Source organism: Triticum dicoccoides, chromosome 7B, assembly GCF_002162155.2.
Source record: "Triticum dicoccoides isolate Atlit2015 ecotype Zavitan chromosome 7B, WEW_v2.0, whole genome shotgun sequence".
Lineage (NCBI taxonomy): Eukaryota > Viridiplantae > Streptophyta > Magnoliopsida > Poales > Poaceae > Triticum > Triticum dicoccoides.
This window is the reverse complement of record NC_041393.1, coordinates 43862433-43886231: the sequence shown is the minus strand read 5'-3', so window position 1 is coordinate 43886231 and position 23799 is coordinate 43862433.

Sequence of the window (23799 nt, the reverse complement as noted above, 5' to 3'; positions counted from 1 at the left end):
GTCAGCCCGGGCTCCTTATCATATGGATGCTAGCGACACTATCATATACGTGAGCCAAAAGGCGCAAACGGTCCCGGGCAAAGGTAAGGCGACACCCGTGGGGATACCGTGCGTGAGGCCGCAAAGTGATATGAGGTGTTACCGGCTAGATCGATGTGACATCGAGTCGGGGTCCTGACAGCGTTGGCATCAGAGCCGGACTGCCTGTAGGTTCTCCAAGCCAAACTGGTCGATGTTGAGTCTAGAAATTCTTTAGTTATATGTAGGGGAATTGTTTGTGGGTTGGAACGTAAGGCTCTTTTTACTCCTTTATCTTATGACATTCTGATCTGAGTCAGTCCATTCTTCCACCGGGGGTTAAGGAATTAGGATCTGTTCTCTCTATCAGGATCACGTGTTACTAATCAGTAGTACCTTATAAGTTTGATGGTTACAAGCCTAGTTCAGTTCTACTACCACATTATGTTGTTAGAATGGATTCAGAACTTTGATATGATGATGTTGAGTGTGTACGAAATCCTTTGTCAAATGTCTCAAAATCCTTCTTGAGCATTTACAGCTGTTATGCTGCCGAAATTTTGCTAGAAATTCTAATGCCCTGGCATTATGATTGTGCTTTCAGATGGCCACTCGCGACCTCAATCAAGTGGTTCGCCTGACTCGATGCCTAGATGTACCCGGCCATACTGCCAAGTTGGTCAGGGTAATGACTGAGGCTGGATACCGTTGGTATCCTGAGTACATGGTCGAAGAGCAATTTCGGGACTTCAATCAAAGCCAGTATCTCTGCACTGTCCGGATATTTCCATCTTATCCTGGATCCACCGAGCCCCTTCACTGCTCCTATGGACTCGGGGTTACCATTGAGATGGCTGTGCAGGACGCCGCCTACTCTATGATGACCATCATGCGAGTCAGATCTGGACTATTTCGGGACTCTGATTTCCGGTATATGCCAGGATCACTTCCGGGAGCACAAGGGTATCTCCAGGCTATCTATGCTGACCCCACTCAGGAGGATTCATGGACTCGCACCACTGCTGAGATGCTCGAGGATAAGGACCGTGAAAATCGGGCCTTGAGGTTAGAGCTCTTCAATACCCGTGCTGACCACTGGGCCACTTTGACTCGGTTCGCACCGGCGGTGCAAGCTGGATATTCAGATATGCGCGATCTCTATCCTGTGAGATCTGCTCTGCCAGACGTGATGGTTTGGCGTGATGTAGGAGGCATCACCCCACCTCGCGGTCCCCGCAGGCCACCGTCTGTTGGTCCAAGACCTCATCCTAGCCCCTATGGTCCACAAGCTCCGCGAGATCGTCTGTTTCCGGATGATCATGTTGAGCTTCCAGGCTATGGAGGTGACTTCTACGAGGACTACTACGGATCGGTCTGAGTTAGTGGTAGTATCACTAGTTCGCACTAGCTGTGTCGTCTATCGTCCCGCGTGACTTGTGGGATATGACCTAGTTTGTACTCTTTCCGGAGGTGTAGAAAAATAATGTATAGGAGCTTGGAATGCCTCCGATGAGATGTAATCCTTTTCTCACCGTAATAGTACTTTGTTTGGTCTTGTACTAAACCCTGTATGGTGTGTATGACGATGGAATAAAAGAAGCAGTTTCTGTTTTTACCATGTCATACGGATAATCATCCTGCATTTCGAGTTATTCCTTACATTCTGTATCCTATGTCGGAATTTTAACATTCTGACTGTCAGGACCCCGACTCGATGTCACATCGATCTAGCTGGTAACACCTCATATCACTTTGCGGCCTCACGCACGGTATCCCCACGGGTGTCGTCTTACCTTTTCCCGGGACCGTTTGCGCCTTTTGGCTCACGTATATGATAGTGTCGCTAGCATCCATATGATAAAGAGCCCGGGCTGACATGACTAGTCGTAAACCCAAAGTGGCACAGACTTACAGGGACAGGCATCCATGACCCAGCTTCGAACGTGTCGGTCATCAGCAAGTGGGTCCGGGCTGTAGCACTGGGCTAGCAGGACTCCGGTAAACCGGGCTGTAGCGGGCTAACAGGACTCCGGTACTCAAAGCGTGACATTTCCCCGAAGGGAAAGACACAGGAACGAAGAAGGACACATGCCGGCCAGCCTAAGTGTTCCAGAGCAGTAGCAAGCTACCATGGCTCAGCGGTAACACTAGGAGACATTTCCCGGTAAGAGAGGCTACCAAAGATAAACAACTAGATAGTCAGATCCCACACATACCAAGCATTTCAATCATACACACAATATGCTCGATATGTGCAAATACAACGAAGCATCACAACATGACTCTATGACACAAGTATTTTATTTAAGGCTCAGTGAGCCATACATAACATACACGAAGGTACGGGTCTCACGACCCCACATACAAGTCATACAGTCATACAAACCAGCAGCGGAAGTAACTTGTCTGAGTACAGACAACTAGTAAAATAAAAGAGGCTTGGAAAGCCTCGCTATACTACGTGGTCCTTCACAAGCTCAGGGTCACCACCTGGGTCTTTAGCCTACTCGTTGATGTCAACGTCTACATAGAACCCATCAGAAGGGGTTGCAGCGTCTTCTGTAAAAATGTAGATTATAGCAACATGAGTACAAAGGTACTCAGCAAGACTTACATCAGATCCTACATACATGCATAGTATCAAGAAGGGTTGGTGGAGTTATTGCAGCAAGCCAGCTTTGACTCTTGGCTAGGCTATCCTACGATACTCCAACTTAAAATGGTTTTGCGCACACGAGTCCACTACTCACCACTTCAATACACTACCGAGGGTCCACCTCCGTCTTCCTACGGAAGAGCCATCCTCGGCACTCACACTTATCTTGAGGCTTTTAACAGTTTCCATTTACTTGTCTATGAACTGTATAGGCAACCAAGTAGTCCTTTACCGCGGACGCGGCTATTCGAATAGATCATGTTAACCCTGTAGGGGGTACTTCTTCATACACGCTCTCACCACTTACCGTCGTTTACACGACATGTACTCGGCAACCTTCAAGCGGAAGCCCAATGTGGGTGTCGGCCACGACCTACCTAATCACCTAAGCCTCCAGTCCAGGTTTATCGCCTATTCAGGTTCCATCCGCAGGGAGTCCGGCCGAGGTTTCCCATACGGCCCCGAACGATGTGAACAGGGTTCCCGAGATACCTAACGGGTATTCGGTACACCGTGCCACGTACCTACCGCATCACAGCCCACCCCTACGGTCAGCGCTGTCCACGGCCTCCAGTAGGCTACAAACACCAGAAACTACTTGCAACTCCTGGACGGAGAACTAGGGTGAATAAGAAGCCGAGAGGGTCCATTGGTTTTGGGCCCAATGCATGGTAGTAGCTGATTCTTAAATCACACATACAGATCTCAGTGCTTAAGGTCGGCTTCAATGAAACAACCCACCATGTACTCCTACATGGCCTCTCATCGATACCTTTACCAAATCGTGTTCACCACACCACTCCCATTACCGACATAATCATTTCACTCCAGCCCATCACCCAGATGAACCAGACCTGACACGACTCTAAGCATAGCAGGCATAGCAAGGTAGGAACAACACATACATATGGCTCAAGCAACTCCTACACATGCTAGTGGGTTTCATCTAGTTACTGTGGCAATGACAGGTCATGCAGAGGAAATGGGTTCAACTACCGTAGCACACAGCAGTTTGAATCGCGTTGTCTTAATGCAGTAAAAGAGAGCAGGAGCGAGAACATGGGATTGTATCGATATGATCAAATGGTTGGTTGCTTGCCTGATGGTTCGATGCACTGATATGGTTCTTCGTTAGGGTAATCACGGTACTCCTCGGGGACAGAACCTGTCGCAAAGGACATCGATACACAAGCATCACCAAACAATGTGCAACAATATGATGCATGCATGAAACATGGCAATATGAGTGTGTTGGGCTAGTGCAACTAGAACCAGAAGGGTTTGAACAAATTTGAATCAAAGATTCAAATTTCAAATTCAAACATGGCCTTTTAAAAGTGCTTTTCCTTGTTCTGCTTAAAACATCAATTTAACTTGTTTGATCATGCATGAAAATAGTACAGATGGGTAGATTGGATTTTTCTGATCATTTTTCATATATAATTTGTCCAATTTGGAGTTACAGAATAAAAGTTATGAATTTTTGAAGTTTAAATAATATTCTGGAATTTCCTGATTTAAATTAAATCCAGAAATATAATTATTGCGCCAGCATGACGTCAGCATGACGTCAGTGGTCAACTGCGGCTGGCTGAGGTCAAACCTGACGTGTGGGGCCCACACGTCAGTGACAGGGGGGGTTAAACAGGATTAAATTAATCCTAATTAGGGATTAGTGGCGATGGGGCCCACTGTCAGTGTCAGGGGGGGTTGACTAACAGTAGTTTAGCGCTAATCTAACCACCTGGCCGACAGGGCCCACGCGTCAGTGACCCTGGGAGGTCAAACCCCAGGTCGGACAAGTCAAACCCCACCGGCGACTTGACGCCGGCGAGGTCCGAGACGGCGGCGAAAGTGCTTTTTGCCATTCCGGCAACCAAATGGACGGCGGAAGGCATCTACGTGTTGCTGAGGTTGAGCCGCGTCTATTGGTGGTGGTGGTTGGGCTCGGGGTGGCCGGAGTTGACGGCGGCGAGCTCGGCTGCGGCTGCCGGAGTTCGGGTGCGGTCGGAATCGACGTTGCAGGGCGTTAGAAGAGGTGTTGGTGCGTGCTACGTGCTCCTGGTGAGGTGTGGAGCACGATGGTGTGCTCGGTTGGGCGCTACGGCGACCGTGGCCGCGACGGCGACATCGCCGGCGGCGTGGAGCTCTCGGCCAAGGTGGGGCTAGGGCCTAGAGGTCGAAAGGGACCAGGGGAGAAGGGGGAAACGATTCGGGGGCTCACCGCGGTTGTAGTGGGCGTCGAAGCGGGCTCGGGGACGCGCCGGAGACGACGAATTCGACGACGACGATGATCGGAGCCCGAAGAGGGGAACGGCGACGTGGCGGCGATGCAGGGCTTCCGGGGAGCTGTGGAGCAGTGGGGAGGAAGAGGGGGTCGTGGCGGAGCTTCTGAGCTAGTCGGGGGAGCGAGGGGTGGCCGGAGACGGCTGCTGTGGCGAACGGCGGCGAGTGTGGTGTTCGACCGTGTGAGAGAGAGAGCGAGGGAGAGGAGAGGAGAGCCGGAGGAGAGTGAGAGAGAGCAGGGGGGATCGGGACGGTCTGCGGGAGTCGTCCACGCGGCCAGGAGCTCGTCGGCAAGCAGGAGGTGGCCGCGCGGCCGTGCGCGCGCGAGCACGCAGCAGCTTCGGGGCGAGGGGAGGAAGACGACGGAGAGCTGCAGTGGTGGGCTGGGCCGGCTGCTGGCTGGGCCGGCCAGCTGGCTGGGCCGCACAGTGGAGGAGCCCAGGTAAGCTCCTCCTGTTATATATTTTTCTGTTTTTTAATTTCTGACATTTGTTTTGATTTAAATAATATATTAAATCATTTATTTAACTTATGCCAATTTTTGCAGGAGCTATTTATATTATTCCAGAGCTCTTTTATAATTGGCATAATATTTGGGCATATATTAATATATATAATTAATATATTTCCAATGCAAATATTTATGCATTAATTCCAAATGCCCAAAATAAATGTCCATGAGCCACTAAAAATATTGGTTTGACTTTTATCTCTGTCCAATATTTTCAGAGAGCAACATGAGCATTTTCTTGGATCCGTTTGGAGAAATTTTTATTTGGGTCATTTTCAAAATGGTTCTGAGGGTTTCACAGATCCCCATTTCAAGTTTCTGATGAAAGAGTAAACATGATGCAACACTCTAATGCATGACTAGCTAGGGTGTGACAACTCACCCCCACTCAAAAGAATCTCGTCCCGAGATGTGGGTTCCTCCGGGAAGAAGGCGGGATACTCGAGTCGAAGACGATCCTTCCTTTCCCAGGTTGCTTCATCCTCAGAATGGTGCGACCATTGAACTTTGAGAAATTTGATATTATGACGCCGGGTGGTACGTTCGGCTTGATCGAGGATACGAATGGGGTACTCTCGATATGTAAGATCATCTTGAAGATCAAGCGTTTTGTGGTCCACTTCACGGATAGGATCCGAGAAGCAACGCCTGAGTTGAGAAACGTGGAAGACATCGTGAACTCTGGAGAGGTGCGGAGGTAGTTCCAACTGGTAGGCAACTTCTCCTCGTTTGGCAAGGATGCGAAAAGGTCCAATGTAACGAGGAGCCAATTTGCCTTTGATACCGAAACGATGGGTTCCCTTCAGAGGGGTGACCCGAAGATAAGCCTTCTCGTCAACCTCGAAAGTCATAGCCTTATGTTTTCAGTCATATTGACTCTTTTGACGAGATTGGGCTATTTTCAACTTTTCACGAACGATACGAACTTGCTCTTCTGCTTCCTGAATCATATCCGGGCCAAAGAATTGTCTTTCCCCGGTCTCTGACCAGTTAAGGGGTGTTCGACACCGTCGTCCATAGAGAACTTCAAAAGGGGCTTTACCCAAGCTAGATTGATAGCTGTTGTTGTAAGCGAATTCGGCAAATGGAAGGCACTTCTCCCAGTCCATTCCGAACGAGATAACGGAGGCTCGAAGCATGTCTTCTAGAATTTGGTTGACGCGTTCCACTTGACCGCTCGACTGAGGGTGGAAAGCGGTGCTAAAGGAGAGACGGGTTCCCATAGCATTTTGGAAACTTTCCCAAAATCGAGAGGTGAAAAGACTTCCTCGATCCGAGTTAATTTCCAAAGGGACACCATGAAGGGACACTATTCGGGAGATGTATAAGTCTGCCAGTTGACTAGCGGTTACACTCTCTCGAACAGGTAGGAAATGGGCTACTTTGGAAAGACGATCGACCACGACGAAAATAGCATTATTCCCTCTCTTGGTCCTGGGAAAACCGGTAATGAAATCCATACCAATTTTATCCCATTTCCATTCAGGAATAGCTAAGGGTTGAAGGGTGCCAGCAGGCCGTTGATGCTCTGCTTTTACACGACGACAGACGTCGCAATTTGCAATATACTGAGCAATTTCTCTCTTCATCCTAGTCCACCAGAACCTCTGGCGTAGGTCCTGATACATTTTAGTACTACCGGGATGAATGGTGAGAGGAGATTCATGAGCTTCCTTAAGGATCAATCGCCTCAGGTTTCGCACTTTGGGAACCACTAGTCGATTCCCGAAGTATACGACCCCTTGATCATTAATGGAGAAGCAATTCGCAATTCTTTTCTGGATGTTTCTCTTGATGCGGGAGATTCCCGGATCTACCTTCTGTGCTTTGATAATTTGATCCGTAAGGGTAGGTTTTGCCACCAAGGTGGAAAGAAAACCTTGAGGAACGATGTGAAGGTTAAGCTTCCGAAATTCCTCATGGAGAAGCGGTTGACTTTGTTGTAACATCAGGTTGTTACAATAAGATTTACGACTTAGCGCATCAGCCATGACGTTGGCTTTCCCTGGGGTGTAGGTTATTCCTAAGTCGAAGTCGGTGATCAATTCAACCCAACGTCTCTGCCTGAGATTCAAATCCGGTTGGGTGAAAATATACTTCAGACTTTGGTGATCAGTGAATATTTCGCAACGATTACCGAGGAGGTAATGTCGCCAGGTCTTAAGTGCATAGACTACGGCTGCAAGCTCTAGATCATGAGTAGGATAATTCTCCTCATGTGGGTGCAATTGCCGTGAAGCGTAGGCAATTACGTGTCGATCTTGCATGAGAATGCAACCTAGTCCTTGTCGCGAGGCGTCGCAGTAGATAACAAAGTCCTTGGAGAAGTCTGGCGGTACCAGTACGGGAGCAGAAGTCAGGCGTCTTTTCAGTTCCTGAAAGATGTGCTCACATTGTGGAGTCCATTCGAACTTCTTATCTTTCTTGAGGAGTTCGGTTAGAGGTTTGGCAACTTTGGAGAAGTTCTCGACAAAGCGACGACAATAGCTCGCTAAGCCCAGAAAACTCCGAACTTGCTTGACCGATTCAGGTGGAGTCCAATTAAGAACGGCTTGAACTCGCTCAGGGTTAACAGCAATACCTTTACCAGATATTACATGACCCAGATAGGTCACTTCTGACAACCAGAATTCACATTTAGAAAATTTGGCATAAAGGCGATGCTCTCGAAGTTTCTGCAACACTAGCCTTAGATGTTCGGCATGTTCTTCCTCGTTCTTGGAGTAGATGAGTATATCATCGAGGTAAACCACGACGAATTTATCCATATACTCCATGAAGATTGAGTTCATTAACCGAGAAAAGGTGGCTGGAGCGTTGGTTAAACCGAAGGACATGACGGTGTACTCGTATTGGCCGTAACGAGTAACAAAGGCCGTTTTAGGAATGTCCCCGTTTCTGATTTTGATTTGATGGTAGCCCAACCTCAAATCCATCTTGGAGAAGACTGAGGATCCAGCGAGCTGATCATACAGGTCGTTGATCCTGGGAAGCGGGTATTTGTTCTTGATTGTGACCAAATTGACAGGTCGGTAATCTACAACCATCCGGTCCGTACCATCCTTCTTCTTGACGAATAGGACGGGGCAAGCCCACGGAGATGAACTAGGTCGGATGAAACCCTTTTTCAAGGACTCATCGAGTTGTTTCTTAAGCTCGGCTAGTTCTAGGGGTGCCATCTTATAAGGCCTTCTAGCAATCGGAACGGTTCCTGGAATGAGGTCTATTACGAACTCAACATCTCTGTCAGGTGGAACACCTGGCAATTCCTCTGGAAAGACATCCGGGAAGTCACGGACTACCGGAACGTCCTCAAGGTCTGGCAAAGGGCTGGCGTTAAGAGAATATAATTGTCGCTTGGCTATTCGGGTCAAGACATTGACTATCTTCCCCGAAGGATGGGTGAGTTGAACAGTCCTAGAGAAGCAATCAATTTGGGCATGATGAGCTGACATCCAGTCCATACCCAGAATGATATTATTATCTGAAGATTTAAGGGCTATCAAAGATGCAAGGAAAACAAGTCTGTCGACTTGGATTTCGTTTCCATGGCTTACTCTAGAAGTTTGCCATTTGGATCCCGGAGTTTGGATTACCATAGAGGTTGGCATATCACCGAATGCGATGTTATGCAAGCGAGCATAATTTTCAGATATAAAAGAATGAGAGGCTCCTGTATCGAAAAGAACAGATGTCGGGTGGCAATTTACAAGAAGCGTACCGAGAACGACGTTGGGATCCTCTTGAGCTTCTTCGGCAGAGATACAGTTGACATGGCCACGTGAAGCGGTGACCGGTTTAGCATGAAACACTTTCCCTGTCGGCTTGCCACGGCCAACAGCTTTAGCAGATTGATTGGGGTTGGTCTGGGGGCATTCACGCATATAATGACCAGATTCCCCACACTTGAAACAAGTCACGGAACTGGTACGTGGAGGAGCATTGTTAGTTGGACCCCCATAGGGCTTGGCTGGAGCAGACTGTTGAACAGGGCGAGGCGCCTGGAAAGATGGCCTCGGTGTGAACCTGGGTGGCAGGGCGGTGTTGGGTACCCACACGCGGCGCTTCTGAGGACCAGCACCGGATGAGGAACCCATATCACGTCCATGCTTGCGTGTTGCGTCATAGTCAGTCTGACCAGTTTCAGCACTGATGGCTTTGTTGACAAGTTTCGAAAAAGATGTGCACTCATGCAGACGGAGGTCACGGCGAAGCTCAGGACTAAGGCCCTTACGGAACCTTGCTTGCTTCTTGGCGTCAGTAGACACTTCCTCAGTTGCATATCGTGCGAGATTACCAAACTCCCTGCTATAGGCATCCACAGAAAGTCGGCCTTGGGTGAAACTGCAAAATTCTTCACGTTTACGGTCCATGAGACCCTCCGGAATGTGATGTTCACGGAAAGCCTCGCTGAACTCAGCCCAAGTTGTGACATGGCCCGCTGGGCGCATAGCTCCATAATTCTCCCACCATAGACTGGCGGGGCCTTCAAGATGATATGCAGCAAAGGTGACCTTGTCAACCTCAGCTACTAGCGCGGAACGCAGCTTGTGAGAGATACTGCGAAGCCAATCATCAGCGTCGAGAGGCTCGACGGAGTGGTGGAACGTGGGTGGATGCAATTTGATAAAATCACTGAGTGACACCACGTTAGCCCTCTGATGGTGTGCTGTATTCTGTTCAATACGCTCCAACAAACGTTTTGTCTCCCGCTTGTTTCTCTCAGCTTCCATCATCACCTCGGCTAGTGAAGGAGGATGAGGCAGATTTACATCCTTGGCTTCACTGCCTTCGGCCTGCTCTTGAGAAGCAGGGTTAGCGCGCGTGTTGACCATCCTAGGTAAACAAGACAATGATTTAGTCAGGATGGTAAAATTCCGACATAGGATTCATAATGTAAGAAATAACTCGGAATGCAAGATGATCATCCGTATGACATGGTAGATACAGAAACTGCTTCTTTTATTCCATCGTCATACACACCATACAGGGTTTAGTACAAGACCAAACAAAGTACTATTACGGTGAAAAGAGGATTACATCTCATCGGAGACATTCCAAGCTCCTATACATTATTTTTCTACATCTCCGGAAAGAGTACAACTAGGTCATATCCCACGAGTCACGCAGGACGATAGACGACACAGCTAGTGCAAACTAGTGATACCACCACTAACTCAGACCGATCCGTAGTAGTCCTCGTAAAAGTCACCTCCATAGCCTGGAAGTTCAACATGATCATCCGGAAACAGACGGTCTCGCGTAGCTTGTGGACCATAGGGGCTAGGATGAGGCCTTGGACCAACAAACGGTGGCCTGCGGGGACCGCGAGGTGGGGTGATGCCTCCTACATCACGCCAAACCATCACGTCTGGCAGAGCGGATCTCACAGGATAGAGATCGCGCATATCTGAATATCCAGCTTGCACCGCCGGTGCGAACCGAGTCAAAGTGGCCCAGTGGTCAGCACGGGTGTTGAAGAGCTCTAGCCTTAAGGCCCGATTTTCACGGTCCTTATCCTCGAGCATCTCAGCAGTGGTGCGAGTCCGTGAATCCTCCTGGGTGGGGTCAGCATAGATAGCCTGGAGATACCCTTGTGCTCCCGGAAGTGATCCTGGCATATACCGGAAATCAGAGTCCCGAAATATACCAGATCTGACTCGCATAATGGTCATCATAGAGTAGGCGGCGTCCTGCACAGCCATCTCAATGGTAACCCCGAGTCCATATGAGCAGTGAAGAGGCTCGGTGGATCCAGGATAAGATGGAAATATCCTGACAGTGCAGAGATACTGGCTTTGATTAAAATCTCGGAATTGCTCTTCGACCGAGTACTCGGGATACCAGCGGTATCCAGCCTCAGTCATTACCCTGACCAACTTAGCAGTATGGCCGGGTACATCTAGGCATCGAGTCAGGCGAACCACTTGATTGAGGTCGCGAGTGGCCATCTGTGTCAGGACCCCGACTCAATGCCACATAGATCTAGCATGTAACACTTCATATCACTTTGCGGCCTCACGCACGGTATTCCCACGGGTGTCGCCTTACCTTTACCCGGGACCGTTTGCGCCTTTTGGCACACGTATATGACAGTGTCGCTAGCATCCATATGATAAGGAGCCCGGGCTGACATGGCTAGTCGTAAACCCAAAGTGGCACAAACTTACAGGGACAGGCATCCATGACCCAGCATCGAACGTGTCAGTCATCAGCGAGTGAATCCAGGCTGTAGCACTGGGCTAGCAGGACTCCGGTGAGCCGGGCTGTAGCGGGCTAACAGGACTCCGGTATTCATCGCGTGACATTTCCCCGAAGGGACAGACACAGGAACGAAGAAGGACACATGCCGGCCAGCCTAAGTGTTCCGGAGCAGTAGCAAGCTACCATGGCTCGGTGGAAACACTAGGAGACATTTCCCGGTAAGAGAGGCTACTAAAGATAAACAACTAGATGGTCAGATCCCACACATACCAAGCATTCCAATAGCATACACACAATATGCTCGATATGTGCAGATACAACATGGCATCACAACATGACTCTACGACTCAAGTAATTTATTCAATAGGCTCCGAGGAGCGAGACATTACAAACATGGGTCTCACGACCCAACAATCAGAGCATACAAGTCAAAGCACAAGCGGAAGCTATCATGTCTGGGTACAGACATCTATAAATGAAAAAGGCTGAGAAGCCTGACTATCTACCAAATCCTGCCGAGGGCACAAGATCGTAGCTGAGGTAACAAGCTAAACGTCGAAGTCCACGTGGAACTACTAGTGAGACTGAAGTCTCTCTGCAAAAACATAAAATAGGCAAACGTGAGTACAAATGTACCCAGCAAGACTTACATCAGAACTAACTACATATGCATCATTTTCAACAAAGGGGTGGTGGGGTTTAACTGCAGCAAGCCAGCTTTGACTCGGTGGCTATCCTAAACTACGACTGCAAGCGACTCTTTTGAGGTGGCGCACACGAGTCCACATATTCACCATATCAATACACCACAATGGATCCGCTCCCGTCTCCCTACGAGAACGCCATCCATAGCACTCACGCTTATCTTGCGCATTTTAAAGTATCCACTTTCACTTGTCTATGAACTGATATAAGCAACCCAGAAGTCCTTTTCCGCGGACACGGCTATTCGAATAGATGATGTTAACCCTGCAGGGGTGTACTTCTTCATACATGTTTCCACCACTTAGCGTCTGCACACGACATGTGCTCGGCAGACTTCAAGCGAAAGCCGACGTGGGTGTGGACCACGACCTACCTAAGCACTCAAGTCTCTAGTCCAGGTTTATCGCCTATTCGGGTTCCATCCATGAGGAGATCCGGCCGGAGTTTCGCTCACAGCCCCAAACGATGTGAACAGGGTTCCGTGACACCAAACGGGCGCCCGGTATACCCGGCCACGTGCCTACCGCATCACAGCCCACCCCTACGGTCAGCGCTGTCCACGGCCTCCAGCATACTACAAACACCAGAAATTCCTTGCAACTCCTGGACAGAGGACAAGGGTGAATAAGAAGTCGAGCGGGGTCATATTTCAGGGCCCAATGTATGGTAGTAGCTGAATCATGGATCACAAACACAGAACTCAGTTCCTGAGGACGGCTTCAATGAGACAACCCACCATGTACTCCTACATGGCCTCTCACCGACACCTTTTACCAAATCATGTTCACACACTTAGCTCACACACAGTAGGACATGTTTGCACGCCTCTGATTCATCCCCGATGAATCAGACCTGACTCAACTCTAAGCAGTAGCAGGCATGACAAACAAGCATGAATGAGGAGGCACAACAGGGCTCAAACAATTCCTACTCATACTAGTGGGTTTCATCTATTTACTGTGGAATGACAGGTCATGCAAAGGATAAAGGGGTTCAGCTACCGCAGCAAGTAACAGTTGAATCGTTGTTGTCCTAATGCAGTAAAAGAGAGCAGGAGCGAGAGAGTGGGATTGTATCGGAATGAACAAGGGGGTTTTGCTTGCCTGGCACTTCTGAAGATAACATTGAGTCTTCATCAGTGTCAACGATCACATCATCGGTATCACGTCTATCGAGAGGGGACAATTACCGGCAACACAGAAAGGAACACAATCAATGCAATGCACAATATGATGCATGATCATGACATGGCAAAATGAATGTGTTTTGAGCTAATGCAACTAAAACCAGATTAAATGAAGTTGGTTTGAATCCAAGATTCAAATTCAAACTCCATATGTGATTATTCAAATGCCATTTAATTGATTTGTGCTAAACAGTAGTGATAAGTTGTTCTAACATGCATGAAAATGGTACAGATGGATTCCTTGAATTTTTATGATAATTTTTCATATATAATTTATTTAATTTGGAGTTACGGTTAATTTTCTATGATTTTTAGAAGTTTTAGGCATTTTCTGGAATTTCCTGAATATAATTAAATCTAGAAAATACTTTATGACATCAGCAGTGCGTCATGCTTGCATCAGCAAGTCAACAGGGCTGCCCCGGGTCAAACCTGACCAGGGGGTCCCATTAGTCAGCGTCACAGGTTAACAGGGGGGTTTATTTTAGTTTAATTAAGGATTAGGGCACCAGGGCCCACATGTCAGTGGCTCTGGGGTTAGATTAGGTGGTGATTAGCTTAAGCTAATCACCTGATGGCGGGGGCCCACCTGTCAGTGTCAGCAGAGGGGGGTAGTTAAAATAAAATAACTAAACTAATTAACAGGGGGGGGCTGGCCCCACCTGTCATCGACCCAGAGGGGGGGGTGTGTCCCGCCGTGGTCAACGTGGTCAGACCCACCGGCGGCTTGACGCCGGCGAGGCCAGACGCGGTGGTGCGCGTCGGAAACCCACTACAGGGGCTCTTTTGGCGCGCAGGGAGTAGCTACGGGGAGAGGGTGGAGTGGCGCATCCAACGGTGGCGGTGGCGGAGGCTGGGGTGGCCGGAGCTGCCGGCGGCGACCTCTTTTGCGGCTGCCAGAGCTCGGGTGTTCGCGGGACCGGCGCTGCGGTGTGCAAACAAGACGGTGGTCGCGCTAGTTTTACTCTACGGAACGCAACGAGTGCAACGGACGCAGGCGTGGGACCAAAAGGTCACCGGAGCTTCACCGGCGACGAGCCCGTGCGGCGGAGCGTCTCGGCTCCGGTAGAGGGGGCGGCTAGAGCTCAAAATCGAGCTTGGGGTTAGGGGGAAACGGAGCAGGGACTCACGGGGATCGTGCAGGGAGGGTCAGCGAGCTCGGGGGCGCGCCGGAGTGGCCGAATTCGACGGAGAAGATCCTCGGCGGCCGGCGAGGGGGAAAACGTCGGGGGCGGCGTTCCGGGGCTCTTCTGGTCGCGTGAGACGACGAGGAGGACGAGGGAGGACTTGCGGAGCTCTGGGAGGCGTCGGGGAGGCGAGAGGGGGATGGTGGCCGCGGCGAACGGCGTCGGTGGCGACGGCTGTGTTCGGGTTCGGGCGAGAGAGAAAGAGCAGAGGGGCGGGGCCTCGAGGAAGAGTGAGAGGGGTCCGAGGGGCTGCGTGGCGTCGCGGGAGGGAACCAGGGGAGGAGGAGGCAGCCAGGCAGGGAGGAGGTGGCCGGGGCGCGTGGCCGCGCGCGCCGGGCGCGTGCCCGCGTCCTTCTGGCGAGGGAAGAAGACGACAGGGGGGTAGCGGTGGCGGGCTGGGCCAGCGGGAGGAGCTGGGCCGGGCAGGTAAGCAGGTAAGTGGCCCAGGTGGCCGTCTCCCTTTTTATTTTTGCTCTGTTTTATTTTTTTAATCATTGTTTTCTATTTGTTTCAATCTGTTTTGATTTAGTTCAAACACTAAATCATTTTTGTTTCTTCCAATAATTTTTGCAGGGACTGAAAGTAATATTCTAGAGCCCCTCACAAAATATCAGAATTATTGAAGCATTAAAAATATATATAACATATATTTGCTCCAACTCAAATACAATATATATTAGTTCAAAGATCCAAAATGACATGAAAAAATGTGCATCATCTCTGGTTACTGTTTCCAGCATTTTTCCAAAGATGATGAACATTTTTGAAAGCCACTTGGATTGACTGAAAATATTTTAGGTGAACCTGGTGAATTCTTAAAATGCTAGGGTTTGGACAATCCCCATTTCAACTTTCTGTAAAGTAAACATGATGCATCACCAAAGGCTAGTACTAGTGCAATGCCAGAAGCTAGGGATGTGACAACTCACCCCCACTAAACAAGAATCTCGTCTCGAGATTCAAGCGTAGGGTAAGGTGAAGGAAAACGCAACTAGTATAATCTTCACGATCCAGGGTGCACTTCAATTGAACGTTGATTCATTCACCATCATTGTCTTGAAGTCTTGCCTTGAAAAATCCTGTCAACATGACATGGAGGGAAGAAGGAGACTCTAGAAGGGTCGATCTTCTCGAAGTTCGAACAACTCACGATTAACTCACGGAATGAGACATAGCAACATCTCTCGAGCTGAGAGATGAAGCACACCTCTAGAGAAATGGAGTGGAACAGATGACGAAGGTTCACTAGGTAGACAACGATTCCACACCTAAGAAGGTGGTAAACGATTGTCAACGTAGCGAGGAGTTAAGTTGACATGACACCATAATGATGCACCTTAGGGAAGGTGACTCGAAGATATATCCCCTTAAGTGGCAAAAAGAATTACCTTTGATATAGAGATCATTGAGACTCTCTATATCAGCCTAAGGCAAATCACAGCAATCGATTGGCGGGGTCGGTAGAATGGCATACTTGGACTTGGATGATGTGGATTACCTTGTTGAAGACAACGTAATGGATGAATTTGCTTACCACCGGAAATGGAAGAGACCCATGGTAGAATGGCACATTGGTGGTGCAAGCTGGGAACAAAATGCAAATGCTAGGAATGATTCTGGTAACTGGGGAAGAACCCAACAATAGAGAGTGAATTCATTGTTTGAAAAGGTCATAACATTTGCCGAGGAAACTGAGAGGAATCCCAGTTAGAGATGATGATAACACGTAGCACTTGTGCGTGCTCTCAAGAACTTGAGCATTTCCACATTCGTCAAGGTTTTACCAACATCCGTGTCAAGGGTCCGGTAACACAACTTACTACCATGATGAACGGTGATGGAGGATGCAGATGCAAAGAAAGATAACACTTTCTCAGATTTCACCTTAGCGAGGCCAAGGAAACAAAATCTGGATGATCGACCGAGAGACATTTAGCACTCCGCTTCTAATGTTCTCCTTGATGTGCTAGTGTATCCCATTCATAGATATGGTTTGATAACTAGAACATCAAGTAAAAGGTCGGACTTCGGGAGCAATAGAATCCATAAGGAACAGTTACGGAGGTAAATCCTATGAAGTCCTTATGGGGAGGTGGCCAACTTCTTCAATCAAGATACTACAATAATAGGTCTTTCGGCTTGGTGGTGCTGGCCACGACATCCACTTTACCAGTTATCGAGGAACCAATATTATAGTTCTTGGGGAAATGTTCCAACCATCATATCTGCCTGAGATTCAGATCTGGTTGGTGTCAGAATATTCCAGACCCATCGAGTCTAGGAAGAAAAATGAAAGTTTGCAACACAAATCGACGAGATGACGTTGCGGGATTCTCGGAAGATGAACTACGATAGCAAGCTCCAAAACATGAGCTGGTTCTGCTACAAACATGTGAACACGTTGTCCCAGACAAGCATGACCACGTGGTAGTCTTATAATAAAACACTACCGAGTTCAGGTGGGGAACCATCAACGAGGATATCAAAATCCTTGCATAAGGTATACTCTTAAGAAGGAACTTCTTCTCCTTGAACAAATCAATCAGTGGCTTGGTGTGCTAGGGATACATATAGATTGAAGGTTGCAAGTCTTCAAACCACAGAATTCTTCGCACGTGTGCATGACTGACTTGCGATGATTCCAGAGGAAGCAACATTGACTTTCTCGAGTCCACGGCAGCAACTTGCATCAAATGCACACGAACTAGAGGAAATCACTTCTTACATCCGAACATATGCTTCACGAGCTAGCATGAGCAAATGCTTTCAAAAGTTTCCAACACTAGCTTAATGTTCAGCAAAATTATGGAGAAGACAAGGATGTTGTCAATGGGCACAACAACAATTCATCTGGGTTTCCTTTTAAAAGGAATTCCATAGTTAAGTGAACAAGTGATAGCATTGGTCAGACCAAAGATGTAATGGTGTATGCTCGAGGGATCAACCACGAATAAGACAACATTACGAGCATCGTTGGTACTGATTTGATTTGACGATAGCCCACACTCAAATCAAAGGATTGATAAGACAATAGGTCCAGCAACTGATCACAAGGACCAATCGATGAAGATATCATCTTTCTTCAACACACACACACAAAAAGATATCCCTTAACATGAACTAAGTTGAACAAGCTTTTATCTTCCAACTCTCCAAGTTGTTGTTTAGCTTATCCAACTAGCTCAGGGTATCCAACACGGATTCTTGGAGAAGGGGTGGTTTACAAGAAACCAACTTGATCACGAGCTCAACATAACGGTTAGGTGACGACCTGGTGATACTTCCGAGAAGACATCCAGAAAATCACGAACCACCGGTAAGTTACTAAGCTCGAGAACAATCTTGCTTCTCAGGGCAAGACGATATGATCAATAGAGCAAGGATTTGAATAATCCTAACTCATCGATCGAGGAGTGAACCAGGAGAATGGACTAGGTAGCACGATCAATCTTAGAATGATGATTCAATAACCAACACACTAAGAATGAAATTATTGTCCTTTAACTACCCAGCAACGAGGTTGCTAGGCGTATTGATTTCACACATCACAATCCATTTGTCGGCATTCCGGTTACAATAACACGGAAACCGAGAAATTATCAATGATGATCAGAGGTATTACTGCGTCAAGAATTCATAAGATGGTGTGCAATTCCCATGATATTCCTGATATAAAGATGGTAATACTTCAAGGTAGAACAGACCAGAAGCTGGATTGGCATTTTGATCTGCGGAGAACAACTTATTTGACCCAATCCTGGATAGGGAAGAGGTACTGGAGTTTGTTTCTCCTAGTCATTCGGGACAGAATGGCTTGACGGACCACAAGGGTACTAGGCATCGATGAACGAACGCACGCATACTCTTGACTATCAATTGATAGACGAGGGTCAGAATGCAACTAAAGAGAACAACTCAAAGGAACATATAACTTTCTGAGTTGTGGATGCATAGATTAGTATGTCGAACCAAGTTCAACATATTTCTTCCGGATAACCCATGCAGAAAGGTAGAACTGGCAGAGTCACGATTTATGAATGGAGAACTCCTCAAGAATAATCCTGTTGTGATATTCCAGTTCAACGAGGAACTTCTGCCATAAGTAGTTCATGGTTTTTGGAAGAAGAAGATACCACGGACTTCAAGGACTATCGCAAGGTTACTAATATCCTAAAGGCACTAACAATTACTATCCACATGAAGTAAGTAGAGTGAATCTTGGGTTCAAGAACCCAGGAACAGAATACCTATTACTAAGTAGCATCACGGAATGCTTTCGAGAATGATGGCCAGAATCATCACACTGGGAACACAAATCATGGCTAAATTACTAGATGATCCCCTAAGACACCTAGGGTCATAATAATATCTCCAACATATATGTCAAGGTAACGGAGTACCTCAATTCACTGATTAGTGTGGTTAATCTGGCCCATGGAACATTGAAACGGGAAGAAAGGATTTGCAAATGCTTCAAACTATTTAGAAACCTGGGATGACTCGGACAGCATAACGGCTGTAAATGCTCAGAAAAGATTTGAGACATTCACAAAAATGGTGGCATAACCACTCAGAAGCACAATATCAAGGTTCCGAGATCAACAATTAACATACGGAAGTAGTAGAAACTGAACTGAGACTTAAATCCAACAATCTTATAAGTCTACTGATTAGTAACACGTGATCCTAATAGAAAGAAGAGATAGCCTAGTTCTTAATCCCCGTAGAAGAGAAGATGATGACTCAGATCAGAAGGGCATGAGGTAAAGGAGTAAAAAGAGCCTTACGTTCCATCCCACAATCAATTCCCTTATATAACTAAAGAATTTCTAGACTCAACTTCGACCAGTTTGGCTTGGTAATCCTACAGGCAGTCAAGCTCTGATACCAACGCTGTCAGGACCCCGACTCAATGCCACATAGATCTAGCATGTAACACTTCATATCACTTTGCGGCCTCACGCACGGTATTCCCATGGGTGTCGCCTTACCTTTACCCGGGACCGTTTGCGCCTTTTGGCACACGTATATGACAGTGTCGCTAGCATCCATATGATAAGGAGCCCGGGCTGACATGGCTAGTCGTAAACCCAAAGTGGCACAAACTTACAGGGACAGGCATCCATGACCCAGCATCGAACGTGTCGGTCATCAGCGAGTGAATCCAGGCTGTAGCACTGGGCTAGCAGGACTCCGGTGAGCCGGGCTGTAGCGGGCTAACAGGACTCCGGTATTCATCGCGTGACATTTCCCCGAAGGGACAGACACAGGAACGAAGAAGGACACATGCCGGCCAGCCTAAGTGTTCCGGAGCAGTAGCAAGCTACCATGGCTCGGTGGAAACACTAGGAGACATTTCCCGGTAAGAGAGGCTACTAAAGATAAACAACTAGATGGTTAGATCCCACACATACCAAGCATTCCAATAGCATACACACAATATGCTCGATATGTGCAGATACAACATGGCATCACAACATGACTCTACGACTCAAGTAATTTATTCAATAGGCTCCGAGGAGCGAGACATTACAAACATGGGTCTCACGACCCAACAATCAGAGCATACAAGTCAAAGCACAAGCGGAAGCTATCATGTCTGGGTACAGACATCTATAAATGAAAAAGGCTGAGAAGCCTGACTATCTACCAAATCCTGCCGAGGGCACAAGATCGTAGCTGAGGTAACAAGCTAAACGTCGAAGTCCACGTGGAACTACTAGTGAGACTGAAGTCTCTCTGCAAAAACATAAAATAGGCAAACGTGAGTACAAATGTACCCAGCAAGACTTACATCAGAACTAACTACATATGCATCATTTTCAACAAAGGGGTGGTGGGGTTTAACTGCAGCAAGCCAGCTTTGACTCGGTGGCTATCCTAAACTACGACTGCAAGCGACTCTTTTGAGGTGGCGCACACGAGTCCACATATTCACCATATCAATACACCACAATGGATCCGCTCCCGTCTCCCTACGAGAACGCCATCCATAGCACTCACGCTTATCTTGCGCATTTTAAAGTATCCACTTTCACTTGTCTATGAACTGATATAAGCAACCCAGAAGTCCTTTTCCGCAGACACGGCTATTCGAATAGATGATGTTAACCCTGCAGGGGTGTACTTCTTCATACATGTTTCCACCACTTAGCGTCTGCACACGACATGTGCTCGGCAGACTTCAAGCGAAAGCCGACGTGGGTGTGGACCACGACCTACCTAAGCACTCAAGTCTCTAGTCCAGGTTTATCGCCTATTCGGGTTCCATCCATGAGGAGATCCGGCCGGAGTTTCGCTCATAGCCCCAAACAATGTGAACAGGGTTCCGTGACACCAAACGGGCGCCCGGTATACCCGGCCACGTGCCTACCGCATCACAGCCCACCCCTACGGTCAGCGCTGTCCACGGCCTCCAGCATACTACAAACACCAGAAACTACTTGCAACTCCTGGACAGAGGACAAGGGTGAATAAGAAGTCGAGCGGGGTCATATTTCAGGGCCCAATGTATGGTAGTAGCTGAATCATGGATCACAAACACAGAACTCAGTTCCTGAGGACGGCTTCAATGAGACAACCCACCATGTACTCCTACATGGCCTCTCACCGACACCTTTTACCAAATCGTGTTCACACACTTAGCTCACACACAGTAGGACATGTTTGCACGCCTCTGATTCATCCCCGATGAATCAGACCTGACTCAACTCTAAGCAGTAGCAGGCATGACAAACAAGCATGAATGAGTAGGCACAACAGGGCTCAAACAATTCCTACTCATACTAGTGGGTTTCATCTATTTACTGTGGAATGACAGGTCATGCAAAGGATAAAGGGGTTCAGCTACCGCAGCAAGTAACAGTTGAATCGTTGTTGTCCTAATGCAGTAAAAGAGAGCAGGAGCGAGAGAGTGGGATTGTATCGGAATGAACAAGGGGGTTTTGCTTGCCTGGCACTTCTGAAGATAACATTGAGTCTTCATCAGTGTCAACGATCACATCATCGGTATCACGTCTATCGAGAGGGGACAATTACCGGCAACACAGAAAGGAACACAATCAATGCAATGCACAATATGATGCATGATCATGACATGGCAAAATGAATGTGTTTTGAGCTAATGCAACTAAAACCAGATTAAATGAAGTTGGTTTGAATCCAAGATTCAAATTCAAACTCCATATGTGATTATTCAAATGCCATTTAATTGATTTGTGCTAAACAGTAGTGATAAGTTGTTCTAACATGCATGAAAATGGTACATATGGATTCCTTGAATTTTTATGATAATTTTTCATATATAATTTATTTAATTTGGAGTTACGGTTAATTTTCTATGATTTTTAGAAGTTTTAGGCATTTTCTGGAATTTCCTGAATATAATTAAATCCAGAAAATACTTTATGACATCAGCAGTGCGTCATGCTTGCATCAGCAAGTCAACAGGGCTGCCCCGGGTCAAACCTGACCAGGGGGTCCCATTAGTCAGCGTCACAGGTTAACAGGGGGGTTTATTTTAGTTTAATTAAGGATTAGGGCACTAGGGCCCACATGTCAGTGGCTCTGGGGTTAGATTAGGTGGTGATTAGCTTAAGCTAATCACCTGATGGCGGGGGCCCACCTGTCAGTGTCAGCAGAGGGGGGTAGTTAAAATAAAATAACTAAACTAATTAACAGGGGGGGCTGGCCCCACCTGTCATCGACCCAGAGGGGGGGGGTGTCCCGCCGTGGTCAACGTGGTCAGACCCACCGGCGGCTTGACGCCGGCGAGGCCAGACGCGGTGGTGCGCGTCGGAAACCCACTACAGGGGCTCTTTTGGCGCGCAGGGAGCAGCTACGGGGAGAGGGTGGAGTGGCGCATCCAACGGTGGCGGTGGCGGAGGCTGGGGTGGCCGGAGCTGCCGGCGGCGACCTCTTTTGCGGCTGCCGGAGCTCGGGTGTTCGCGGGACCGGCGCTGCGGTGTGCAAACAAGACGGTGGTCGCGCTAGTTTTACTCTACGGAACGCAATGAGTGCAACGGACGCAGGCGTGGGACCAAAAGGTCACCGGAGCTTCACCGGCGACGAGCCCGTGCGGCGGAGCGTCTCGGCTCCGGTAGAGGGGGCGGCTAGAGCTCGAAATCGAGCTTGGGGGTAGGGGGAAACGGAGCAGGGACTCACGGGGATCGTGCAGGGAGGGTCAGCGAGCTCGGGGGCGCGCCGGAGTGGCCGAATTCGACGGAGAAGATCCTCGGCGGCCGGCGAGGGGGAAAACGTCGGGGGCGGCGTTCCGGGGCTCTTCTGGTCGCGTGAGACGACGAGGAGGACGAGGGAGGACTTGCGGAGCTCTGGGAGGCGTCGGGGAGGCGAGAGGGGGATGGTGGCCGCGGCGAACGGCGTCGGTGGCGACGGCTGTGTTCGGGTTCGGGCGAGAGAGAAAGAGCAGAGGGGCGGGGCCTCGAGGAAGAGTGAGAGGGGTCCGAGGGGGCTGCGTGGCGTCGCGGGAGGGAACCAGGGGAGGAGGAGGCAGCCAGGTAGGGAGGAGGTGGCCGGGGCGCGTGGCCGCGCGCGCCGGGCGCGTGCCCGCGTCCTTCTGGCGAGGGAAGAAGACGACAGGGGGGGTAGCGGTGGCGAGCTGGGCCAGCGGGAGGAGCTGGGCCGGGCAGGTAAGCAGGTAAGTGGCCCAGGTGGCCGTCTCCCTTTTTATTTTTGCTCTGTTTTATTTTTTTTAATCATTGTTTTCTATTTGTTTCAATCTGTTTTGATTTAGTTCAAACACTAAATCATTTTTGTTTCTTCCAATAATTTTTGCAGGGACTGAAAGTAATATTCTAGAGCCCCTCACAAAATATCAGAATTATTGAAGCATTAAAAATATATATAACATATATTTGCTCCAACTCAAATACAATATATATTAGTTCAAAGATCCAAAATGACATGAAAAAATGTGCATCATCTCTGGTTACTGTTTCCAGCATTTTTCCAAAGATGATGAACATTTTTGAAAGCCACTTGGATTGACTGAAAATATTTTAGGTGAACCTGGTGAATTCTTAAAATG